Source organism: Salvia miltiorrhiza, chromosome 5, assembly GCF_028751815.1.
Source record: "Salvia miltiorrhiza cultivar Shanhuang (shh) chromosome 5, IMPLAD_Smil_shh, whole genome shotgun sequence".
NCBI classification, from domain to species: domain Eukaryota; kingdom Viridiplantae; phylum Streptophyta; class Magnoliopsida; order Lamiales; family Lamiaceae; genus Salvia; species Salvia miltiorrhiza.
In genome coordinates this window covers 17,265,593-17,275,379 of record NC_080391.1, presented here as the reverse complement: position 1 = coordinate 17,275,379, position 9,787 = coordinate 17,265,593, and positions in this window count along the sequence as shown.

Sequence of the window (9,787 nt, the reverse complement as noted above, 5' to 3'; positions counted from 1 at the left end):
GCAATTAACAATAACATCATCTCAAAGACATAAGTATTACCGGGTTCATAAGTTCAAAAGTGTTAGGATTCTCGACAAAGTTTACAAAGTGGACATAGTTAAATATTCACAAAGGTTCATAATTTACAGAGTCTCGCAGCAAAACGTGAACAGACTATATGTATGAAGACGTATAGCCGGGATTATACTTCTTGACTAAGTCCAAAAATAAAAACTCCAACATCAAAATGCTACCATATGAAATATAAATACGGTAAAAGGATAACATCGTCCGAAACAAGCCTCCACCAGCACCAAACCAATCTCCCTCCTTGCTTATCCTGCACGTTTAGAAATACATGCATGGCTGAGTACAGAATACTCGGTGGACATAAGCCGAAAAACAATGAAAGCTTGCTCTTAGAGCTATAAATTGAACTTGCCACAATATAAGCATCACATAGGGATTTTAGTATAAACGAACCTGTGCAAGCAATTTCGCAAACCATAACATCACAATAAAGCAACTGCGTAGTTTAAACATTCATCATACATGTACCATATCCACTATTCATCATCAAAGGTACTGAGAAGTAGGCCTCCCTGTCAAATACCGTGACCGGCCTACCCAATCGACGGCTCACAATCACCTTTGTGCACAAAATCCCGCTTGTGGTAGGACCGAATTCGTCTCAACAGTAGAGGGTAACATACAAGTTTATCATTAAAACTTGGCAAGTCAATTAGTTTCAACATAACATTAACATAAATCATTACCATACTCATAAACATCATTTGATTTTAGAAAGCTTGTATAATAGGGGTATTAAAATAATGCTCACCTGAAGTCTTTAACTTACTTTCCTCGATACTTGACGTAATTGATTTTCGTCCTCTGCTCGTTTCTTCAGATATCATAGACGACATAGATGGCCCATGAGATAAGATAAAATAAGTCAGAAACTTCCTTACTAAGAATACTACTCTTATCTTAGTATATCCTAACGCTTCTAATCACTTCACTCCAACTATAACATTCTCATAACAACTAGACTTCCTAAGTAAACACAAATCCTACTCTTGACTTATCACTCATATAGAACTAGACTACATCAACACACAAACACATAGATAAGCACACACAAAACATCATCAATTAATCCTAAATTAGCTCATAGAATAATTAATCAAGTTCAAAAGCACCTTAGCAAACACATTTAAAAACTTTTCGTAAAAACGGAAAAATATTTTTAGTTGGGAAAAAATTCCAAAAATTCAATTTAGAAAGCTAAGAGCATATTATAAAACATTCTTGAATTGATTAACTAAAAATAATTCACATGAGAAAGTAATTCCAATTTATGTCATTTTTAACAAACTAAACTCGAGATTTCTATGTCAGAAAATTCTCAAAAATTCAACTTAAGCTAACATAATACACAAGAACACAAATATATGATCGTATGACTCAAGAAAAATCAAATTTAACTTCCCCTTCTTCAGCATGTATTCGGTCAACACACAAGTTTTTAGGGGACGATTCATTTCGTCTCATATCGTATATATAGGCTCAATTTATCATTAACAAGCCACATATAAACATCCTTAACTCATAACTCATCTTATATGAAAGATCTCTTACATACGTGCAAACTAAACTCGGTGAATTTTCACAAATTAACATCATTAACCAATTTAATCACGCTATCCTCCTTTATATATAGTCCAATTAGCATATAAATATCATTAATCCAAACATTGGCTCCATTAATCAAGAATACCCAAATCTTAGTAAACTAAACTCAAGCAAATTCACACATAATCAACAATTAATCAAATTGATCATTAATAATCGTTTCTATCATACTTAATATCAATTAACCTTAGCCAATTTAGATATTTAGCACATAAATCAAAAGGTCCTAATTTTTAACAAACTACACTTTTTGAAAATCTTTAAACATGTATAACTCACAAATCAAACCTTAGATCTATCAAATTGACACACTTAATAGCATAAATAAGCAAGCAATTAGTAAATTAAAGCACCATGAAACATCATATAACACTCTCAAAAGCATGTATCATCCATCAACTCATCAATCAAGACTCAAAATCAAAACTTCCCAAAATTACACAAACTAAACTATTTCAAATCTTATCTCTTTTTAACTCTACACATGGAAATAAGATCCCAATAGCATGAATATCACTTCAATTTGAGAAAAGAAAAAGAAATTTTGTTGAAGGGTAGAACCCTAATTTTCGATTTTTTTTTAAAAAAGAGGGATGTTTTTCTCATTTGATCTAACCATATATATACATATACAACACAAATAAGTCTAGATCTAAAATGATTCATCACTTACTCAAGGATTTGGAAATAATAAAAATCTTTCTTTGACTTCAACCTTGAGAAACTCTTCCAATCTTGGCTTGATTCAAAGGAAATGGATGTTTAGAGCTTGATTTAGGATAGATCTAAGTATGAGAATGATTCTTAGAGCTTGGTAATGACCATCAATGGTGGTAGAGAGAGAAAAGAAAGTGAGAAGGAGAGAGGGAGAGGGAGATCAAAATGAGGGGGAGAGAAGAGAGAGAGAGAGAGATGTTTTGGTTAAAACTTAAACTTGCTCACTAAGCTACTAATCTAAGCTTCTCCAACACTTCACACTTGCAACTTGCCCACTTGCACAAATATCTCTAATTTAGATTAAAGAATAAAATATAATGCTACACTAATGAATGAGATAAAGCTTGTAGGAAAAGCTATGTTAGGGAAAATCACTTACTAATTAAAAACCATAAATCAAAATCATCTAATGGTGTGATCAAAATAATTAATCATAATTAAAACACTCATAATTCTCATCACATCTAACTCATAAAATCAATTTTGAGAAATTCCGTTAGAAAAATTAATATATAAAAGTAAGATCACAATTCACCCCCTTTAAAAAAAAATCATCGTTATGTTACTACGTCCAAGAAAAATTATAAATCAATCAATCTCAAATATATCACCACGTAGGTCACATAAAAGATAATCAATTATTCTCACTCAAACATGACCTCTCAATCAGTCAAAATCTAACGACAATTTAATCGTCTCGTGAATTCGACTCGTCTCTATAATGATTCTCAGTCACATACATCGTCTCTATTTCTTATTCGGTTATCACCGTAAAACTTAATAAAATAAACTATCACGAAAATAAATCTATTTTCTAGACCGAAAAGAGAAACTATAATTCCATTCTCAATTCAATCAGCATCTCTTTCTAAACTCATTCTATCAGTATGAGTCACTCAAAAATTCCATCGTTGAACCTCTAAAATACTCCTACCTTAGTCTGCTGTGAAACTTCATCTCATCAGTTATAAGCTAATGCTAAAATCTTAGTACTCTTAATAACATCTCAATAATATAATATAAGTAATAATGAAAATGCGGGGTGCTACAACATCCGAGCAAAACTTGACAATCAACTCTCTGACTTCCTACTTCTTTAATCTCCCTCCCAAACCCCTGATATTATAACAATAACTTTCATTAAAAAACAACATTTTCAGGTGCTCCTTCCTTATTTCTGTCATATTGTTCAATATGCTCCAGTCTTCTTCTGACCTCTTCTTCGTTTTCTTTAGTGATCACTCTAATTAATTTTTCCCTGATTCCACAATTTCATGAGGGCTCATAACAAAATTAGTGTTTTCGATTTCTGATTTAGTTACTCCATTTTCCCCAGCAGAAAAAATTTTCCTCAATTATCGTTTTATCCAGAATAGGTGTTTCAAGCAAATTTCTTTCTTTCCTTTTTCTTTCTCCCTTTCGATTTCTCTCTTCAGAATTCATCATCCCCATCACAAAAGAAGACCACAATTTCACTCTTCCTTTTTTTGTTTTTTTCCTTTTTCCTTTTTAACTTATCCATTCTTTTTTTCCTAGCTGTTTTGGCAGAATCTCTTTTTTATTCTTCAATGCAAGGTAAAAGAATAGAATTAGAAGGACTAATAGGAGAATGAGGACTTACGAGGTTTGGTTCCACAAGAATCTGAGGGTTGATCGACGAAGAGATACCAGTTTTAGCTTGATCTTGGCAGGAAGATTCCTTTCCAGTATTCATTCGAGTCTTACTCAAGCTCAGCGATTCTTTAAACTGTGGGGCTTCAATGGGATTACCAAAGCTCATCGAGAGTTTAGAGCATCCGCATCGCCTACACGATAGCGGCCTACTCGTGTAACGCTTGCATCGTGTAAGGCGATGCAGCCCTCCCTTACACGAGGGCTACATCCTCCATTAAAAAAATCAAATTTTGAATTTGACTGCCTCGATTTCCGTGATTTTCGACCGTTTTTTTTCTCCTTTTTTTTCTCTTCTTTATCTTCTCTTTTTCTTCTTCTTCTTCTTCTTCTTCTTCCTCACTTTCTTCCTTCACCTTCTTCATCTTCCTCACTTCTTCCTCTCTCTACACCCTCCATGGATCCACATAACCCAAATTACTATGACCTAAATTGGTGCCCCGATCTATCCGACGACTATCATCCTGATTTATCGGGATGTAACTTGGGGGATGCTCCTCCATCCGACGAGGAGATGCCTTCAGCAGCCTATGGTGCGCTAAACCGAAGAAAGGCAGCCGGAGAAAGGAAATCGCCCATAAGATCCGGCATGACAGGCAGGCGCCGGTGGCGGAGGAGGAGGAGGAGGACGATGGAGGAAAGACTGTCCGTCACACCTACACCCTGGAGGAGACGGACCTCATCGTCCAAATTTGGACGGAGGAGACAAACGACGCCATCCATGGGACAAATCAGAAGGGGCACGAATATTGGAAGAGAATTGTCGCCCGTGTCAACCCCCTCACCGGCGCCAACCTCAAGCACCGCCAAATTCAAGGGCATTGGACGCGAGTGGCCCAAGATGTGCGGCTCTGGGAGAGTATTTGGGTGGAGATGCGCACCCGGTGGCCATCCGGCCATTCTGACGATATGCTCCGGGACAAGGCCCAAATCCTCTTTAAAAGGCCTCCTTCAACTATTGGAACGAGTGGAAAATTCTCCGGCACAACCACAAGTTCAAGTCGATGTACCTCGAGGGAGACGTGCATTCCTCCAAAAGGACAAAGTCTACAGAGGAGGGCGCAATTTCCACCTCGGTGTCGGGCGAGAAGATCTCGTCTGCCCGGCCAATTGGGAACAAGGCGGCAAAGGCGGCGGCGAGGGCAGCGAAAGCGAAGGGGAAGGGGAAGGCGGCAAGCTCCGAGCAATCATCGGAGTACAAAGAGGCATTGGAGCGGTCCGACCAGAACTTTAAAAAAATCACCGCCGAGTATGCCAAAAAGAACGAGCTCAAGGAGAGGGAGCTCGATATGCAACTCCTCAATCTGAATACATCGCATATGAGCGATGCACAAAGGATGGCCCACGAGCACATGGTCCAAGAAATGCTCAAACGTCGTGGGCTTATCTAGACTAGGATTTTAATTTATGTAATTTTAATTTATTTTTTTATGTAATTTTTAGGTTTTTTTATTTTAATGGAATTTTAATTATTAGTAAAATGTGTTGTTTAAATTTGAGCAATTAAATTGAAGTGAAAAGCATAAAATCAAAACTAAAAAAATCATGTAGGCTATCATGTAATTCCAATGCAACCTCTTTACACAATGTGATCCCCTCCTCATCAAAGTAAGCTATCATGTAACACCAATGTGGATGCTCTTATAAGTCTGAAATTGCTTTAGAGGGATTCTAACGTTTTCCACCTCACCAATGTGGGTTTCAACATTTGATTTTTTCAGAATGGGCAAAAAGGTTTGGGCTCCCCAAAGGTCTTGGAAGAATATGGGCCTTTGAGGTAGAAGATTCCCAAGCCCCATTAACAGAATTATTATCTCCAACTGTTGCAATCATTAAGCTCGGCAGGGGGCTCAATTTTTTTCCGAAAAAAGAAAAATTTTCTGGTCTGCGCTGTCTTTCCCATTTTCTGTTTCCATGAAGTGGATCGAATTCCCAAATGCATGAAGTGTTGGAGCACGCTATCCTTGGTCTCTTCATCTTCTTCCCTACCGAGCATCGAATCTTGAACGAAAAAGTCTGAATCATATTCTGTCGAAGAAGAAATGGTCTATGACTCCGACTGACGTTGTAACTCCAGTCGAATATCGCACTCATGCAAGTTGGCGATTTCCTCTTTAATTAGAAGTTAGAACAGTAAAACAATCCTTCCCATAAAAAAAAATAAGATCACGATTAATGAACTTAAAGCTTGAAGAACGAATTCTGAACCTCGCAACATCAAGTCTAGCCCGATTATCAGTTCCATTATCTGTCCATGACCATTCGAAAAAGCGAGAATTCCACAGATGTAAAGAGATACCAAAGATTTGAACCCAAAGCAGTCTAGACTCAGTAGCATCACTATATTTCCAATGGTGCCAATCCATAATTTACTCACCTAACCATTCATTCTCCTTGGTAAAGAAAGCCTGTAGCGATGCATGTTCATCGTCCAGAAAAATCCAGCACTCTGCATTCTAATACCATCGTAGGCTCGGGCCTTCCAAATTTTATTTCAATCGGGCTGAATTATTTTACTTCTCTGGGCCGATTCTATCATTCCGAGCCCAGCAGACTTTATTTTATTGTGGACTTGACTTAATCTTTACTTAAGCCCAGTTATATTCTTTGAATTGAGTCTTTATTTTAAGGGTGAGTTTATTCATAGCCCCCAATTCTCTCTGTATAACCACCTACATTAAAATAATAATATAAATATTATTGAATGTACTATTATATCCTTCCTTGTAGAGTCAAATTCATGAACCGTTTGTATGAACTTAAAGTTTATAGTGTGTAGCCCCATCCTACAATTTTAGTCACTACATCGCCACCAGCTTTGACAGCGGCACTGACCACACCTCTCAATCCCTCTTTCTACCGTCACCACAATTCCTTGTAGAATTGATCAACTATTTGCGGTGATTAATTCTCCAATAATCAAAGTATCAATTCAAAGAAGTTCTGTCGTTGTTTTGTGAATTTCAAAGTATTAATTCTCCAATAAAGTAAATCAAGAAATTGCTTTACGTGAAAACTCATATGAAAGATTCTTCCATGAGTTGGAAATTTTCAAAGGGAATTTCAGCATCAATTTTTTCTTCATTTAAATTATACACCTAAAAGCCTTTTGAATTACGACAACAATTTTGTGATTTTCATTTTCAAATTATGTATTTTCATTCAATACATCAATTTGTTTATGCACAAATTGTAGATTTTTTTCGATCAAATGCTCGTCAATTGTTCGAGACAACTATCATATTTTGTTCCTCCATCATGTACTTAAATTGATAATTCTGGATATGTTCTTGCTTAAATATGAAGCTTTTGATTATTATTATCGGGGCAAAGAAATGACAGAGGTCACATATGAAAGGTTTGATTATTGGTGTGACAAGCTGATAATGATATTGAGAGAACAAAAAGATAAAAGAAGCAGGGGCTGCAAAAGATAGATTCGAGCAATTGTAGGAGAAGGTGGATTTTAGGGGTGAGCAAAAAATCCGAAACCAAATAACCGAATCGATCCAAACCGAAATTTTAAAATATGGTTCGGTTTTTCGGTTCGGTTCGGTTCGGATTTTTTAAAACCGAACAAAATCAAAAAATCGAATTATATTTATAATATATATATAAATATATATATATATATATATATAATATTTCAATTATAATTTTATAATATCTAACTTCTAATATTTTTTTTAATTTTATAGTTTTTTTTGGAATTTTCGGTTTTTTTGATTTTTTTTCTCGAAAATTTCGGTTTTCTTCGGATTAATTCGGTTTTTCGGTTCGGTTCGGTTTTAATTATAAAAATTTCGGTTAATTCGGTTCGGTTCGGTTTTTTTTAAAACCGAACTAAAATATGGTTTGGTTTGGTTTTAGCAAAAACCGAACCATATAACCGAATGCTCACCCCTAGTGGATTTAGGCTACAAGGGTATAAAAGTACTTTTAATAATATTTTCATTATTATTTTAAATTGGAGGCTATATAGAGAAAAATGGGGGCTATGTTTAAATTTACCCTTATTTTAATTCGATTGTGCCTCTCCCTTTTAATTATCAATTGGGCCGAATTTAGTTAATTTTAAGCCCAGAGTAATTCATTCTATTTTTGGGCTAATTTTACGTTTCGAGCTGTAATTTTACCTGGTTGGGCCTTGTTTAATTTATTTAATTTAACCCAGTTATTTACTTATTTATTCAATTGGGCCAAAATTTATTTGATTACTTAAGCCAAGGAATTATTCGATTTGGGGTTTTTCAGTTTAATTATTCGGTCCCACCTTTACTTAATTAATTATTAGGTTGTCTTATGTTGAGCCTTTTAATTATTTGGACATGTAATATTATTCATGTTCTTATTATTAAGCCCAATTAATCCTTACGAGTTTATGTATCGAATAAGCCGAGTCAGTTCCCTTCTATCGACTACATAGAGTGGGATTATTTAATGGGCGGATTAGATCACCCTGTGAGGAGAACGGGTTATTATAGTTAATTACTTGACTTCTTGAGACAAACCTAGATGGTTTACTTACGTGATCCGACATCAAGGATTAGTAGTAGAACTTCCCTGATTATTATCTCAGAATAATAATTCATGCATCAAAGATTCAGGCATAGTTAATCACGCATTCTCATTATTTGAGGATTCTGCTCGAGAAAATATCTCATTTATATTCTCGTGATAAAGGTCAAGGGCGAGATTAATAATCTGTCAAGGAGCTATTGTACCACAGAGAATTCCTATCAGGTGGGCATTACTTTCATATATGTATATCAAATAAGTTTAAATGTTACATTTGAACAGTTATCTCGTTACAAAATCTTTGAACCGAAATTATTTCAACTGTTGTCTTGCCATAAATGTTTAAATTTTAGTATGATATCTATCTGATGTGGCTTTGCCAGTTATGTAATCGAATTCGGATCCTGAGCAGTTGATAGCTATCCTGCCAGGGCTAGTGTACACCAGTGACCGTGAGTCATCTAGCGGGTTGGCCAGTCAAGTGACCGTGAAAGGTGGCCAGCTCTCCGGCACGCAGTTCTAGATATGATAGATTACGAGAGAACTTAGACTGATCAGTCGAACTTTAAGAATCACAAATGAATTTAGTAAGTTTAGGCCTATTTAAAGAAATTCCCTTGCTGTACTGTTATAATGGCATGACAATTTACTTTTCTCTATGAAGCATGTTTATATTTATACTTAGGCATACGTGCCCACTGAGTACCTTTGTACTCAGCCATGTATATATTTCTAAATGTGCAGGTTGAGCAGTGGACGATGGTGATGAAGTGACGAGCGGAATCTCCCTTTTGTCTTAGTATATGTATTAATTAACTCTTGGGTACATGTCTCCATACATGTAATCAGAATCCCTATTCCGCTGCGTACTCAAAGGAATCTTTTGTTTTGGCTAAGTCGGAGCTATCCGAACTTACTAGTCATTTGAGTCATTGTGACTAAACAATCGTTATACTATAAATGTTGCCTTCGTTGTCAATGTTTAAGTTCGATCCTTCATTATATAATTACCCTTTTCTCTCCTTTCTTCTAATCTCCCTTCCTTCGTCATGGTTTCCCGGCTTAATTATACTTAATTAAGTCCGGTCGTAACAGCATATGATCGATCTCATAGAGAGTTGGTATAATTGTGTCCTGTATCGCAAATTTAAATAATAAATATAATAATGAGCTAGACACGATTGCAAGATAGAGTAACCTAAAAAG